The following is a 16025-nucleotide window of genomic DNA, read 5'->3' as shown; positions in this document are numbered from 1 at the left end:
CAAAGTTCCATGAAAGTGCCCTTATGCATGCGAAAGTTTCGCAGCCACTGGGAATCATCCCAGATCTGCAACACTATGCGGTCCCACCAGTCTCTGCTTGTTTCCCGGGCCCAGAATCGACGTTCCACGGCATGAACCTGCCCCATTACCACCATGATGTCCAAATTGCCAGGGCCCGTGCTTTGAGAGAAGTCTGTATCCATGTCCTCATCACTATCGTGATTGCGCTGTCGTCGCCTCCTCGCCTGCTTTTGCAGGTTCTGCACATACTGCAGGATAACGCGCAAGGTGTTTACAATGCTCACAACAGCAGCGGTGAGCTGAGCGGGCTCCATGCTTGCCATGGTATGGCGTTTGAAGGAGAGCAGGAAAGCAGAGTTGCAGCAGAATCGGTGGATTACGATGGATGCCACGAGAATAGATATTTATACAGAATGATGATAGGACCTGCAAGATGGATTCATGGCACCAGGAGAGCAAGAGAGCAGAATTGCAGTGAAAGCGGTAGAGGACGACGGTTAGCACCATGCACATTTCCCAGTGAAGAACACATGTTCCCGGGAGCCCATGACAGACAACATGGAGAAATTCACTATCGAGGCAAGAGCAGCAGAGCAGAGTTGCAGCGGAAGCAGTGTATGATGACTGTTAGCAGTCCTGCTGCACCGTCTGCTGCCAGCAGCATCCAGGACACAACAGCGGCAGTGTCGGTGAGCTGATCTGTCGGTGAGCAGGCTGTGTCAGTGAGCGGGCTGCACGCTTGCCGTGGTATGGCGTCTGCACAGAAAAAAGGCACGAAACAATTGTCTGCTGTTGCTTTCACGCAGGGAGGGGAGACTGATGACATGTACCCAAAACCACCCGTGACAATGTTTTTGCCCCATCAGGCATTGGGAGCTTAACCCAGAATTCCAATGGGCGGCAGAGACTGCGGGAACTGTGGGATAGCTACCCACAGTGCACCGCTCCGTAAGTCGATGCTAGCCACGGACACACTCTGATGACTTAATGCGCTTAGTGTGGACATACGCAATCACCTGTATAAAATCGATTTCTAAAAATCAACTTCTATAAAATCGACCTAATTTCATAGCATAGACATACCCCTAGGGAGGTGGTGGAATCTCCTTCCTTAGAGGGTTTTAGGGTCAGGCTTGACGAAGCCCTGGCTGTGATGATTTAGTTGGGGATTGGTCCTGCTTTGAGCAGAAGGTTGGACTAAATGACCTCCTGAGGTCCCTTCCAACCCTGATATTCTAGGATTCTATGATTCTATGCACACACTTGTCAGTGCAGAAGAGGTGGGGGGGGTTGGTGTCGATTGGGTTTTTTATTGAATATAATGAATTATAGCACTTCAGTGGCTGAGCTTACAGTGAGAAGCTCCACAGAACATATGTTTTCGGTCAGGATTTGAAAGAGGAAAGCTTTGGAGCTCATTGCAGTACAATGGAGTGTGTGCAAACCCGAATGAAGGATTGTTGCACAAACATGGCATCAACACCAGAAATGCTGCCCATTCTCACCCAGAGATGGAGAACCCCTCACTTTCTGCCTACATCGATCCAAAGTGATGTTTAATGGGTATCTCCCCACCCCCCCAACTCTGACAGGCAGAAGAGACCCCTGGCAGAGCCAGCAGCAATGCTTTGGATCCACACTTCAGGATCACCTCCCCATCAGTCACTGGCCTAAAAGTTCTGATCACGCTACAAAGGAAGAAAGACATTCAGACCAATGCCAGCATAATAGACATGATAATTGAATGAGTACATCCACATACTAGGGAGGCAAACATGTGAGATTACACAGGCATGCACAACAGGGCACCATGCCCACCTGCTATTTCCTGCATCTCCCCAAATGGCCTTAATAACGAGTGTGGGTGGGAGATCTCCTTACTATCTGCCCGCATGCTCCCACCAAGCCATCACTTTTAATGAGCCAGCCCATTTGTCAGTTTCATAATCGTGTTGTCAATTGGACCCCAGTGCTTCCACGAATCGTCCTGTGTCCCATACAAGAGAAAATGCCACAGACCAGCAGGGCTGCCCTCTTGCTGGAGGAATGGTTATCAAACTTGTGCCTCCCACACTCCCATTAGCATAGTTGTGGCTAGATGGCCACTGCACGTGTTAGCAAATTTATTCATTTGCAGCAGTATTCGTCATTCCAAACTTATCTTAGTTACTCATTCATTATGGGAATGATCCCTTAGTGATAATGACTCCCTTGTAGGTCTTTAGGGATAATAGCCGGCTGGTCAGAATCCATTCCTCCTCAATGCAATATCTAGTCATAGGTTTCATAGCCGAATAATACTTTTCATAGCTCCCATCAATGAATGGGTTCCATATGTTCTGCTCTTTCTCGTGCCTCTGAAATGATTTAGCTCTGCAATAAGACCGGCACATCCCATAATACACTGACATTGAGACAAAACAGCTTATCATATATACTCCTATGCCAGAGCTTGGTGCACATTCATCTATCTGAATGTCTCAAAAAAATGCTAGCACAAAGCTGCCAATACACCAGATGGAATGCAGCTAAGAAAGGATAAATGTACCTTCCATTTCTGAACTCACTATGATTTTGTCTAATCAAAATCCCAGGTTCCCAAAATAACTGTGATATTTTTGTCTTAAAATTGGAGATGGAAGTTAATGCTGTGTAAGTGCCTGACCCAATAGCCTTTGGAATCATTGAGAATCTTTCTTCTGTATTCAATGAAAGCTAGATTTGGCTCTAAGGGTACATCTACACTTACCGGAGGGTCCGGCGGCAGGCAATCGGTTTTCTGGGATCGACTTATCGCGTCTAGTGAAGACGCGATAAAAATCGATCCCTGATCGCTCTGCCGTCGACTCCGGAAATCCACCGCGGCAAGAGGCGGCAGCGGAGTCGACGGCAGCGCAGCAGCGGTCGACTTTCCCCCGTCCTCACAGCCAGGTAAGTCGACCTAAAATACGCAACTTCAGCTACGGTATTCACGTAGCTGAAGTTGCGTATCTTAGGTCGGACCCCCGCTGTAGTGTAGACCTAGCCTCTATGAGAGCATGACTTTTCCCCACAGTATATTTACTAGTGCTTTCCCCAGTCCCTCTTAAAGTGTCCCAAGTGATAGCATTCCTCCCTTTCCTTGCGAGATTCTTTCAGAGCGTGACAGAGCTCACTGTCAGATGGCCTTTCCTTATATTCAGACAAAGTTTCTTTTCATCCCATTACTACTACTTCTCCTCTCGCGGTAAGCTACATAAACAATTCTTCACCAGCCCAGGCATCTACACCCAGATGGTACTAAGGAATAGCAAGGCAGAGAAGTGCAGCCTTGTATAAAGCTTTGTTCAGGTACTAGCCGGAGCTGACTAGTTTTTAGAATGTTTATTTACAAAAGTTAAAACAAACACTTACCCCAGCAGTTTCCTGTGTTACTCTCTTCTCCCCAATTGTAATGCTGAGTTGAAGCAACAAAAAAGAAAGTTACATTTAAAAGTCCAGGTAAAATGTCACGTATTTCATAAGGGCTCACAGCTTTAACATTCTACCCCAAAGAGAATGGCTTCAAACTACTTCCTGGCCCAGGTGTACATAGTAAAAACAAGGGATTGCATGACCACATGTGGAAGTTCTACTGAAAACAATGCATCCGATCACGCTAACAACCCAATACTGCACAGACTTAAGCACAAGTAACTTTGCTTAAGTGAGTCCTTCTACTAAAGTCAACTCAGACAGGTAAAGCTACTCACATGCAAAAGTCTGTAGAATCAGCCCCCACATATGCAGTGTGAATTGTAGATTTAAAATAGTCATTCTCTCCACATTATTAAATAAATGTATTTAAATATTCCTTATTGCACTCGGGCTGGGTGTCAAGGGAGCAGGACTGGGCCCCTACTTAGGACATCAATGGTTAAGGTATTTCAATGTATTGCTTTTGCACAGAGCCACTGTCTGTCCAAGAATTAGAAGTCATTTTCAGTGTATTTTAAATCCTGATCAATGTGCTCTTCTTATATGTAATATTCCTAAAGCCACTGTAAAAAATAAAAATAAAAACTTTTACTCCTTCAACAACTGCTAGGTATAAGCAGGCAGCCCCTGCCCTCAGGAGTTGCAGGTGGTTTCCTCTTATCCCTTCCCCCTCCCGGGAATATTAGAAATCCTTTCCAAATATGAAACACTGCCTACAGTGTCAAACACATTGTCTGGGTGCTTCATCCTCCTACAGAACCATACACCTCAGGCCCAATTTTCCTCATTTACATGGGTGTAAGCCAAGGTAAAACCATAATGAGAACAGTAAGATCCTTTTTTTTTCTACCTTAAATACACTCAAAAATCAGAACTAGGCACCTGCCTGCAGTCTGCCCACTTTTTAAAAGTATTATATTGTGTATTAAATTAATACAGCATCATTACATATATAATACTCACAGAGGCATAAACCTTTAAATACATCTTCCTACTTGTTTATACATACATAGATTTTGATGGCGGTAGCTGACAGGCATCAGAGTATGGAATCTTTTTCTCCTGGCAATTCTGACCAATATGCACAGTAGAACCTCAGAGTTACGGACACCTCAGGAATGGAGGGTTTTCATAATTCTGAAACGTTCGTAACGCTGAACAAAACGTTACGATTGTTCTTTCAAAAGTTTACAACTGAACATTGGCTTAATACCGCTTTGAAACTTTACTATGCAGAAGAAAAATTCTGCTTTCCCCTTTTTTTATTTTTAGTAGTTTACGTTTAACACAGTACTGTACTGTATTTGGGGTTTGGTTTTTTTAGTTTTTTTTTTTTTGTCTCTGCTGCTGCCTGATTGTATACTTCTGGTTCCAACTGAGGTGTGTGGTTTACTGGTCAGTCAGTAACTCTGGTGTTTTTAACTCTGAGGTTCTACTGTATATCTGATGTAACTCAATGGGAACACTAGAGATTAATTTGGCTACCTGAATGATCTTTTTCCTGGCCTTCCCAACATTCCATCTAATTAATCTTTATAACCAACATAATTCCTAGTCCGGGAGTCTAGTTAAAAACTTCTGCTGTTTAATGGGTGTAGGGGCCTTTTAATAAACAGCTAATGGAAGTTACACCAGCATGTAGGGCAGGAAATTAGCTGGGAAAAGGGCTCTGACCACTTCTTCCTAGAGATTAAATTAATCTGCCCTTTAACATGCCTCAGAAGAATAGCCCTTCACATCTGACATTCTGTCAGAAGATTCCAGAGCAGGGTTGGTATTAAGTAGTAATATATATTCTAAGAAAATGTCTGTTTGTATCTTCATTATGCAGGTAGAGTAGTAATCAGAGGAACTGAGGAATTCTTTCAACACTCTATATGACAGCCAAGGTTTTCAAGAGTGACTAGTGATTTTGAGTGCCTCAGTTTTAAGATGCCCAATTTGACACACGTTGTACGGGACTGATTTGCAGAGGGTGGGCTCTCTCAGCACTTTCTCAAGGCCAGGCTTGTTTAAGGTCTCTCATGTGGGCACCCAAAAATTGAAGCTCCCAAAGTCATTAATACTTTTGAAAAAATTGTCTGAAATATCTGGCAAGTGCAATCACAGCTCAGAGGTGTCAGTTTGTTCAGTATATAATGTTCCTGCAAACATGTCTGACCATTGATTATGGGAAATGGGGACCAGGCAGGCCCAGTGAGGTCTGTTGGCTCTCTTGCCTGATTATGGCAAGCAGAATCTGATCCCCAAGACAATATAGATAATGTTATCTGAAAAAATATTTGCTCAGGTGTGGGGGAGGGAAGTATTGTTTCATTAAAACAGGTAGACCCCTGTATCTGCCCCAGGCTGCATTTGGCTTGGCATTCAGAGGCATAATGCAAATGAAAGAGAGTCCTGTGAAAGATACAGAAAAAGCTGCAATACTCTGCAAGTCAGCTCATGCATAGAGATAAGAAATCAAGTCACCATCAAATGCCAACTTGTCTATAGTTTTGACTTTCCCCCCCAAGATTCTAAGCCTAGGCTAGAAATAGTCCTCTACAGAGCTGCTTACATTTAACCTTGGCTATTCCCACCAATAGCTCATTTTCAACTGGTTTTTGCACCCCCAGCACCCCTAGTTCCAACGCTCCTGCCAGCGGTGCAAGTAAGCCGGTACGCTCAGGTACGCCGTACTACTAAGACGTTTATTGCCGGTATGCCATACCAGAAAGACACATTTTCAAGAATGAATTGTAGAGCCCTGTGCAGATACAAATTTATACCCTTGGATGCAGCTATCCGCGGATAGAAATCAGTATTGTGGTGCTGCCACTCCCAGGAACTAGCATCCTGCACCAGCAGCACCTCCGGTGTGGCTGTACCGCCCCCAGCCCTGACCCCAGCCTTTCCACGTATTTGTGTCCCCTGCCGGGGGACAGGGCTGGGGGTGAGGCTGGCGGCGGTACAGCCGGGCCAGAGCTGCCGGCGTGAGGCACTGGCTCTTGGGAGTAGCAGCCCCATGTTCTACTTCTTTTGCCACTGCAGTTCCCCGGAGAGCCCTGCAGTTCAGCGGATACCAATTTCTATCCGTGGATACCCGCATACACAGGTATACATTTGCATCCACACAGGGAACAGTCAGGGAACATTTTTTGTGACGGGTGGGCAGGGGCAGGGGGTGGTACCATACCAACAAGAGTTAAAATCTACTTGCACCATTGACTCCTGCTGAGACACCTACAAAGAAGTACTAATGTGGTTAATTAAGTCTAGGTTTAGCTCACTCCCACCTTCCCATCTATCCCTCTTCCTGGGGCTCTGTGTTTTCCTTGCTTTTCTTTAACCCTCCCTCCTCTCCCCTGCAGGTGCTTCTCTTTCCCTCCATGATGCAGACTGATAGTATTTTCCCATGGAGTGCTCTGATGGTGAATAGTATTGTTATGATTCACTCCAAATTATGGACCAGGACCCCATTGTGCTAGGCCAGGGGTGGGCAAACTTTATGGTCCGAGGGCCATATCGGGGTGCGAAACAGTATGGAGGGCTGGGTAGGGAAGGCTGTGCCCCCCAAACAGTCTGGCCCCCACCCCCTATCCGCCCCCCCACTTCCTGCCCCTTGACTGCCCCCTCAGAACCCGCAACCCATCCAACCCTCCCTGCTCCTTGTCCCCTGACTGACCCCCAAGCCCCTATCCACACACACACCCCAACAGACCACCCGGGACTCCCACGCCCTATCCAACCTCCCCTGTTCCCCGACCCCAGACTGCCCCAGAACCTTCGTCCCATCCAACCACTCCCTGTCCCCTGACTGCCCCCCCTGGGCCTCCACCTAACCCCCCCCCCCACCGCCCCGCACGCTGCCACCGCCCCCTTACCATGCCGCTCAAAGCAGCAGGAGCTCGCAGCCCCACTGCCCGAGCGGCAGCATAACTACGACGGGGGAGAGGGGGCAAGCCTCCCCGGCCAGGAGCTCAGGGGCCGGGCAGGATGGTCCCACGGGCCGTAGTTTGCCCACCTCTGTGCTAGGCACTGTACAACATAGAACAAAAGACAGTCCCTGCCCCTAAAGAGTGTAAGACAAGAGACAACTGGATACAGACAGCCAGATGGAGGAGCACAAGGAAACAATATTTACCAGCATCATAGGCAGTCCCTACCCACATTCTCCACCAGGCTATGTAATGATGAGAGACAGTGGTGCCATAAATATATATGTGTGAATTTATCACTGCAATTATCCCTATGGCCATAATATAACAGCCCCAGATTTGTTCATTAAAGGCCTACTCTAGTAGCAAACACCCCTATGCATACAAAATGTAAATGTATACACATCTCATGTCTTCTTTATATAAACAGGCATTTTAACTGAAACAGATACATAGCAACATCAGTTGATGAGATCAGATAATAAGCCATTAGGCTCAGTTGCTAATTTGCTGTGTTAATTTAAAATCCTAACAGGTCCAAGGCCCCATAACCATGACCACCACTTACCTTAGTTGCCAAGGAACCTGTGCATGTGTGTTTTATGCCCAGGTTGTCCAGACAGAACTCCAAAAATGCATATTGAGATTCGTTTTGTGGTAAGAAAATGGCGGGGGGGGGAGGAGTGGAAGAGAGTCTGCAGAGTCACAGGTACCCTGAGTAATACCTACATGCCACAAGCCACTGTACAGCAGTTCTCTCCAATGTGAAGGTTAGAAACCAGTCTCCAGCAGTGCGCCAAGTTCCTTGGGGGATTGTTCGCCTCTGCAGAGGCTGGGAGTTGTGGGACAATGGGGTGGAGTGGTCAGACGTTTTAGTGTCCATACAAAAGGCTGGTCTCGGCTCATCCCAAACCATGGGGAAAATCATAGGAAGGGGGGGGGGGAAATCTGTGGGAGCTTTCCGTGAGCAAATCTAGAGGGCATCGTGTGACCCAGGCTATGCACATGGATCAATCTGAGCCAGGGGAGACATGGGGTATTACCGGAATGGCTACATCATGTCAGTTATTTTAGCTATTACTCAGGCAAGACAGAATAATTGAAACCAGACACATGAGGATCCGCAAGGCCGTCCTGTACTTGCATGTCAGTAATATCATTGTCATCCCAGGGGATTTTAGGGGTCTCGTTTCAGGCTGAGACACACCTTGCCTTGGGATCCCTCTCCCCGTCCCACAAGACACCGCAGTGGCTGCAGAGTTTTCTAGCGGCCCTGTGTAAACCCAAGGCTGAAATGAGCACATGCGGCAGTGCCCAGGAAACGGGGTGTGCGCAGCTCCTGCCTGCCGGCGGCTGCACGAGGCGAGGCGCGTGTTGCACAAACAGCGGGGGTCCGCGTTTGCTTTTATTTGTTCCTCTGTAGCAAGCCGGGCCCCCTCCCCTCCCCATTCCTCCGAGGGGCAGGTAGGCTGCGCCCCCGCGCTCACACCATCCAGCCGGGCACAGCACGGGCTGCCAAGGGAGCAGCTGAGAGAATCTGAGCGCTTGTTCCTGCCCCCCTCCCGGTTATCTTAGGCCGATGGCAGGAAGGTGGAGCTCACGGTCCCATGGTCAGTGGAGGAGATGCTGGAGCCGAAGCTTGAAGGGGCAGACACGTGAAACCTGAGCTAAGCCCCTGAGCCGTCGGCCTGACGCACCTGAACCGTGGCGAGAAGCGGTCACCCCCCCCCACACACACACACCGCTCTCCCCTCAGCACAACCAAGGAGATGCCGCCCGTAGCTCCCACGTGCATGGCAGAAGCTCCACCGAGGAAGGCTAACGAGCCTAGCTGGGCTTTTAGAAACCAGTGTGAGCTTTCTAGTTGCACCTTCCCGACCCTGGCAGAGTCCAGTGGCACCACTCCACGAGGCAGAGCTCAGCGCCCGAGATCGCCCAGTGCCGGGTCCCTGCTTGGAAAGAGCAGTGGCTCCCGGGGGGTCTCTCCTCTTTGTTAGGCTACATGCTCAGCGTCCCATAACAGCGAGGGATTCCGCCCGGCCCTCGAGCACAACAGAGCAAGTTCCACTGCTGGAGCCTTGATTTCAAAAAAGCTTGGTTCTTGGTGGGCCCTGGCGTTTCCAACAGAAGTTCCCATTGAGGCCAGGATTTGGCCCATCTGGCTCACACAGCACTGTGAAATTGTCCTCACCTTCACTGCTGCAGCCCATTTCCACTGAGTAGATTTCTCTTAAAATCCAAGGTGGTTGTTTGTTTGAGGGATTATTAAGTTTCACTTTAATAGGCCTGTCTCCAAATATTTTTCTTTAGACATCTTTATTATTTTAATATTGTTTCCTTCCAGCAAGCACTCAGTGTAATTGCTATCGACTTGTGTAAATGCATTGCTGAGGTCTGTCGGGGGAATAAACATATTCCATTACAGTTTATTGGACAGATTCTGGTCTGATGGGTGGGGAAAGAGGCTTTAAAAAGTGATGGTAGTTGGCCAACGTTCAACTGGGCATCATATAATGTTGGCAAGTTTTTTTTTTCTTAGCCAGATGAGTGTAAAATCTTTCTAACACAACAGAGTATGTTGAACGCAGAAGAGATATCAGAAACACATGTGACCCAAGTAACAACAGCAACAATAAACTGTAGGATGTACATTTAAAAGGCTCCCACTGCAAAAGGGAAGGGGGAGGAGAAGAGGAAGGAGAAAGAGAGAGAACAACAAATGCATTTCCTTATATCTGAAATGCTACTGAGATTTTTCCAAACTCATTTTGGCATGTGAACGTTTTCCGGTGTGTCACCATGAGTATTGCGATTTAGGAGCCAAGAGGGTGGTCAGAACAAAGATTTTTTCCCTCGTATAAATTGCTGTAAATAAGAAGCCCGTTATTTTATAATTACTTTTCTTGCTCGTGTATAATTTAGTCAAATTGTCATCTTGGTGAAATAGCTGTATACATTCAAAGTGTGCACTTTAAAGAAAGAATAATCTAAAAAATCCTACGTAAACACATACAGATTGTTCGTATGCTGCTACTGCAGTCCCTTGATGTTATTAAAAATGCCTGGCGTGGAAATATGCTAACACTGCTACCTGAAAAGTATCGAATTGTACAATTACATGAATTGTACCAATACTGAATTTCCCTGGCATAGTACATTTTAGCATTAGGGATAAAAAGCCCACCCAGGCAGGATATTATAACTGCAAGTAAAACCATTGCATTTAATATAAACACAAACACATTGAGTGATATTGTACGTTTGATTCCCCCCATTCACACACACTCCAAAAAAAGCAGTTTATCTCAAGACAGTAGTCATTATAACGTACTTTTTTTTCGCTACAATGAGCCAAGTGAAAACATGACATTATAATCACTACCCTTTGTACAGGGGAATTTAGGACAAAATATTCTGAAAACATACTTTATTTTGTAGAGCTGTAAAATTGTTTAAAAACTAGGTACAAAAATGTAATCAACAATAAAATCAAACGGTACAGCAAGAGAGAAAAAATACTTCTATTTATATAACTACTTTTGTACAATTATAGTTTATTTCTTGTCCATCTCGGTTTTTACGCCGATAGCTCCATTGTTTACATTTTATTTCTTGTATTTAAAAAAAAAAACCTCTTTTCTGTGACTCAGTCTCCCTTTCTTTCTACGTCCCTGATGCTATCTACTTCTCCTCGCTGTTTCACTGAAATCATTTCTCTGGATTAGGCTGATATAGCTGCTTTAGTTTGCATCCTCTGGTTAAAAGTCTCACACACATACCAATAACAAGCTAATGGTAAATGCTGTTGATCTCAGAGATGATCAAATTGGCAGGATACATAAGGAAACTGACAACGTTCTGCATCTGTACGGGTCACTCTCAAATAGATCTAAATAGTATAAAGCCCTGTGAAACCGACTTGACGTTAAACTGATAATTAATAATCCACCTTCAGGAGCTGTGGCTGGGTCAGGGCTTTCTCCCGATTGTGCAGAGCCCCTGACACTGCACAGCTTTCAAGTCTGCCCGTGAAAAACAAAGGGGGTTTGGAAGGAGGCAACGTGTCCCGCTAAGTTAGAACAGCAGGGCTGGAAAGTCCTTGAACTTCAGCTGTTCCAGCTGTCGTGATTTCATGTCTTTGGGACCAGTATTTAGATCTAGAGACAGGCAAGGGAGCTTTGTGGGTGTGAGTTAAGACACAGGAGCTATTCTTCATCCTCTATCCACAAGCACGGAGGTGATGCCGCTTCCACCCCCGCTTGGCGCGGAAGTTGATAAACCCGGGGGCAATGTATGCAGGCGAGCGGTGCGGAGCAGGGGACGCGCCAGGGACTCTGCGGACAGGTCTGGGACGCGATCGCGGGGCTTTCCACGGGACTGCAGCAACATGGAGCAGTGGGAACACTCACGCCTGCCTTGACCTCAGGCTCCAGCTCCACTACGTGTCCCACGTAACTTATGGCATTCTGGCCCTCTGCCCGGGGCTCGCCGGGGGGCGATTAATGCTGCCGAAAGGCAGAACGAGACTTGCTTATTGCTCGCCGTTTGTTCAAATAAACATCGTCCCTACCCCGTCCCTTCCTGAGACGCTAGAGCGAGCGCCAGCCTCTCCGGGCGCACACGCCGCCGCAGGGAGACAGGGCTGCTCTCACACAGCCACATGCGCTTCCCGGGGCAGGGTTAAGGCCCCGATCCTCCAGGCAAACCCACATCTCAGGGAGAGCGTTGCCAGCAGGGCAGGGGAGAACCAGCAGGTAAAATGAGGATTTTAAATCGGTCCCGGGTTTCATTTTTTTTCTAGGGTATTTGTTAGCCAAGAACCTCTCACCCTCAACCCAGGCCCAAACGCAGCCCTGAGATGCACTGAAGGAGGGGAAAGGTACAGACGCTGTTCTCCAGTGTTCCCCTGGGCTGGGATTAGAGGGCTTGGAAACCTCGTGGGATGATTGCAGTAAGAATTCCAGTTCCCATCCCCCAGGAAATATTTCCATTTGTCAGCAGCGGTCTCCTGCCAGCGCGCAGTGTTTATTCATCACATAAACAGAGGTGAATGGGATTAAGGGAATAGATACGATACCTCAGGGGAACCTTTCAGAGGCCTTCAGGGTGTGGTTTCCCGGCTCTAGTCCCCCAACCCTAAAGAGTTGTGGGGGCTAGCTGTATTGATTATGCGCTGTACCTTCAGACCCCCTCGGCAGATTTACCTGCTCTTCAAGTTTGTTTTAAGGAACTTCTGAAAGGTGATGCACTTATTTTTAATATAATGCATTACGGTGTCATTACACAATCCCCAACTAGAGCTTCCTGGGTTGTGAACTTTTATTCTTCCATTAAACAATAAAATGTGAGCATACGCCTAAGAGATTATAATAAAAAAGTGTCCTTGCATGTGAAGGGTATGCAGCTGGGCATTTAAAAAAAACAAACCCACCAGCAGTAGCTGTTATCTATTTTTGATATCCAATAGGTCGGGGGAGGGGAGGAATACTCCTCCATTAAAATCATATTGCGACTCGGCCTGTAAATTTCACTCTCTTTCTAGCACCTGAGCCGAATGAATTTCACTACAACACAGCATGGGAGGACATTAAACCCCATATGAAATTCCATCTTCAACTGTCCATTCAGATGCTTAAACTACTTCATTCCCACCCTGTTCACACCTCCTTCTCTCAATACTGGAGCCATCCAAGGTACTGGTGCAGTGGCTGGAGGAAAGCACATTCCAAGGCCAATAGCAGTACTGGCTCTGGAACTGCTTGCTGTCTCATCTAATCCCAGGACAGACACACCACCCGGATTTACCTGACCAATCACAGGTAAGCAACACAAACAGAATTCAGAACACTTAGGATCAAAATAGCCACATGTTCCCAAAACCCATTAGACTGTAAACTAGAGAAAGTAGCAGCCTCTCCACCGCTACCCTACAAGAGGAGAACCTAATTTCACCAAATCAATTGTTTGCTGTGAATTAATTGCTCAGCCCTGGAAAATAAGTTTGCTGGTAAAGCAAAGGGCTTGTTAAGCCAGCACAGCACAAAACACTTAAGTAGCATGACAAACTCCCAGTTACTGACAGGAGGGTGGGGGAGGGAAGCTTGCTGTAGGGTGGCTCTCCGCTACTTCTGCCAGACAGCTGCAAGAGGGGGGAGTGACCTTGTGGCCCTGTGAATTGGACCCACTTGGTCCTCTGATACCAAAGGAGCCTGTCCTCAGGACTCTGCCCCCCTCTTCCCTAGAAAGAGAGATGGTGGACAATGAAGGGGTGGATGGCTGACACAATTTTACCAGCTATCCTAAGAACATAAGAATGGCCATACTGGGTCAAACCAAAGATCCATCAAGCCCAGTATCCTGTCCTCTGACAGTGGCCAATGGCAGGTGCCCCAAAGGGAATGAACAGACAGGTTATCATCAAGTGATCCATGCCCTGTCACCCAATCCCAGCTTTTGGCAAAGAGAGGCTAGGGACACCATTCCTGCCCATCCTGGCTAATAGCTATTGATGGACCTATCTTCCATGAATTTATCTAGCTCCCCTTTGAACCCCTTTATAGTATTGGCCTTCACAACACTCTCTGGCAAGGAGTTCCAGAGGTTGACAGTGCATTGTATGAAAAAGTACTTTCTTGTGTTTTAAACCTGCTACCTATTAATTTCGTTTGCTGGCCCCTTGTTTTTATATTATGAGAAGGAGTAAATAACACTTCCTTATTTACTTTCGCTATACTGCTCATGATTTTATAGACCTCTATCATATGCCCCCCTTAGTCGCCTCTTTTCCAAGCTGAAAAGTCCCAGTCTTATTAATCTCTCCTCATACGGAAGCCCTTCTATGCCCCTAATCATTTTTGTTGCCCTTCTCTGAACCTTTTCCAATTCCAATACATCTTTTTGGAGATCCACATCTGCATGCAGGATTCAAGGTGTGAGCGTACCTTGACATTAGTATCCCGGGGAAATGTCCAAAGCAGCTGAGATCATTTGACAATGTTAATGCAGCCACCTGGCGGGCCGCCTAGGGCCCGGCCTCGCAAATCACTGTACGCTGAGAGCTCCTGATACTGCCAGGTGAGAAGAGAGACTCGCAAGATCATTCAACAGCCCCGACAACTCTGCCTGCCTATCACCTGGCCGGGCCGGGCGGAGTTCACACCAGCCAAAGAAGAAAGAGTTCATGGGAAGAGGCCCTGCTAGCTCGTTTTTTACCTGATAGAAAAGGTCACCTGGCAGCCAAGTCACGTGTCAGCACGCTGGCACCATGGAGGGGAGAGGCTACTAGGTTCCATGGCGAACAGGTGCTGCTGCCCTCAGCCCTATCTGCTTGCAGAGGAGCAGGAAGACAATTCGCCGGGTGGAAGCTGCTCTTGCTTTTCACTAGATTAACTCCCCTAGAACAGGAAGAAGTGGGCATTGCTTAGCATATAAACGTCCCGGTGCAGACACCTTTTCTAAAGGGCTAATGGGCAGCAGGACTAGGGGAGGGGAAACACAGAGGCGCTGTGAGAGTTTGGGATCTTTGCTAGTATTTTATTCTGGAGTTCGGGACAAATTTTGCAGACCTGCCTCTGACCGCCTCCTTAAATCACCGCACACCCTCACCCACCAGCGTGGCCAGTTAACACTGCTATTGCAGTAATTTTGGGAATGCGAAGACCTGATGGAGAAGTTACCGCCAGGAAATCTCGCCTTTCGCATGGCCCAGCACTAATTCAGCACCTACGAAGCGCTGATGTTTTCAAAATTATTTGTATAGAGTGGTAACTTCATCTCCCTGTCACAGGTGGGAAAACTGAGGCAGAGAGAGGCGTACCCAACGGCTCCAGAGCAAGCCAATGGCACAGAGGAGAATGCGGTCATACAAAGGTGGGGTTGCTACAGTCAACCCCTTGTCATTATCTAAGTCCCTCTCCCGGCCATTATAGAAAGTGACTTTCCATCGGAAAGGATAGAAATATACTTGGGTTTGCACAAAAATAATTCCCTTTCAACAAGACTCGAGAGAAATATACCAGAAATACTTCTGCTCTTAAGTGAGGTCTATCCATTATTCATGATGCAGTCCACGTTATCCCTGCTTATTTAAAACCCATATGAAATTCCAGCAAGTGAATAATTATTCTGCCTAGTCTTCTGATACTTCACTCCATCCCGGTCTGTTGCGAGACTGTGTGATTTAGAATTAGATAGAGCCCACCAAGAGTTAAAATGCATGATTTTAAACAAAGCTTTAATTAGCAACAGAACAAACAGAAGCTCACATTCATTTTTAAATACTCTCCAAGAAGACAGACTATGCAGAGCAACCTCAAATATCACAAAGACCACACAAGGTACATTAAAGTCTAAAACAGCATCAGGATCAGTTCTTCTTTCTAGCCCGGAGTGCCTTTCCTTTCTGTACATTAGCCACCTACTGAGTCACGTCTATTCATTACCATCCATCTCCTCTCTGATTCTTTCTTTTGAAGCATACCACAGCGCTATTTTAACGGATTTTTAATGCCAGCTTTTCACAAGTTGATTGTAATGTCATGTTAGTTCCCAAGGAGCACCATTTTTTCATGTGTAAAATAGTTTCACTGTATAAAATTTTAAACAGTAACATCTAATATGGTTATAATTACT

This window comes from Terrapene carolina, unplaced genomic scaffold (assembly GCF_002925995.2).
Source record: "Terrapene carolina triunguis isolate 2854851 unplaced genomic scaffold, T_m_triunguis-2.0 Scaffold210, whole genome shotgun sequence".
NCBI classification, from domain to species: domain Eukaryota; kingdom Metazoa; phylum Chordata; order Testudines; family Emydidae; genus Terrapene; species Terrapene triunguis.
The sequence above is the reverse complement of the archived record's forward strand: the minus strand, read 5'-3'. Positions refer to the sequence as shown.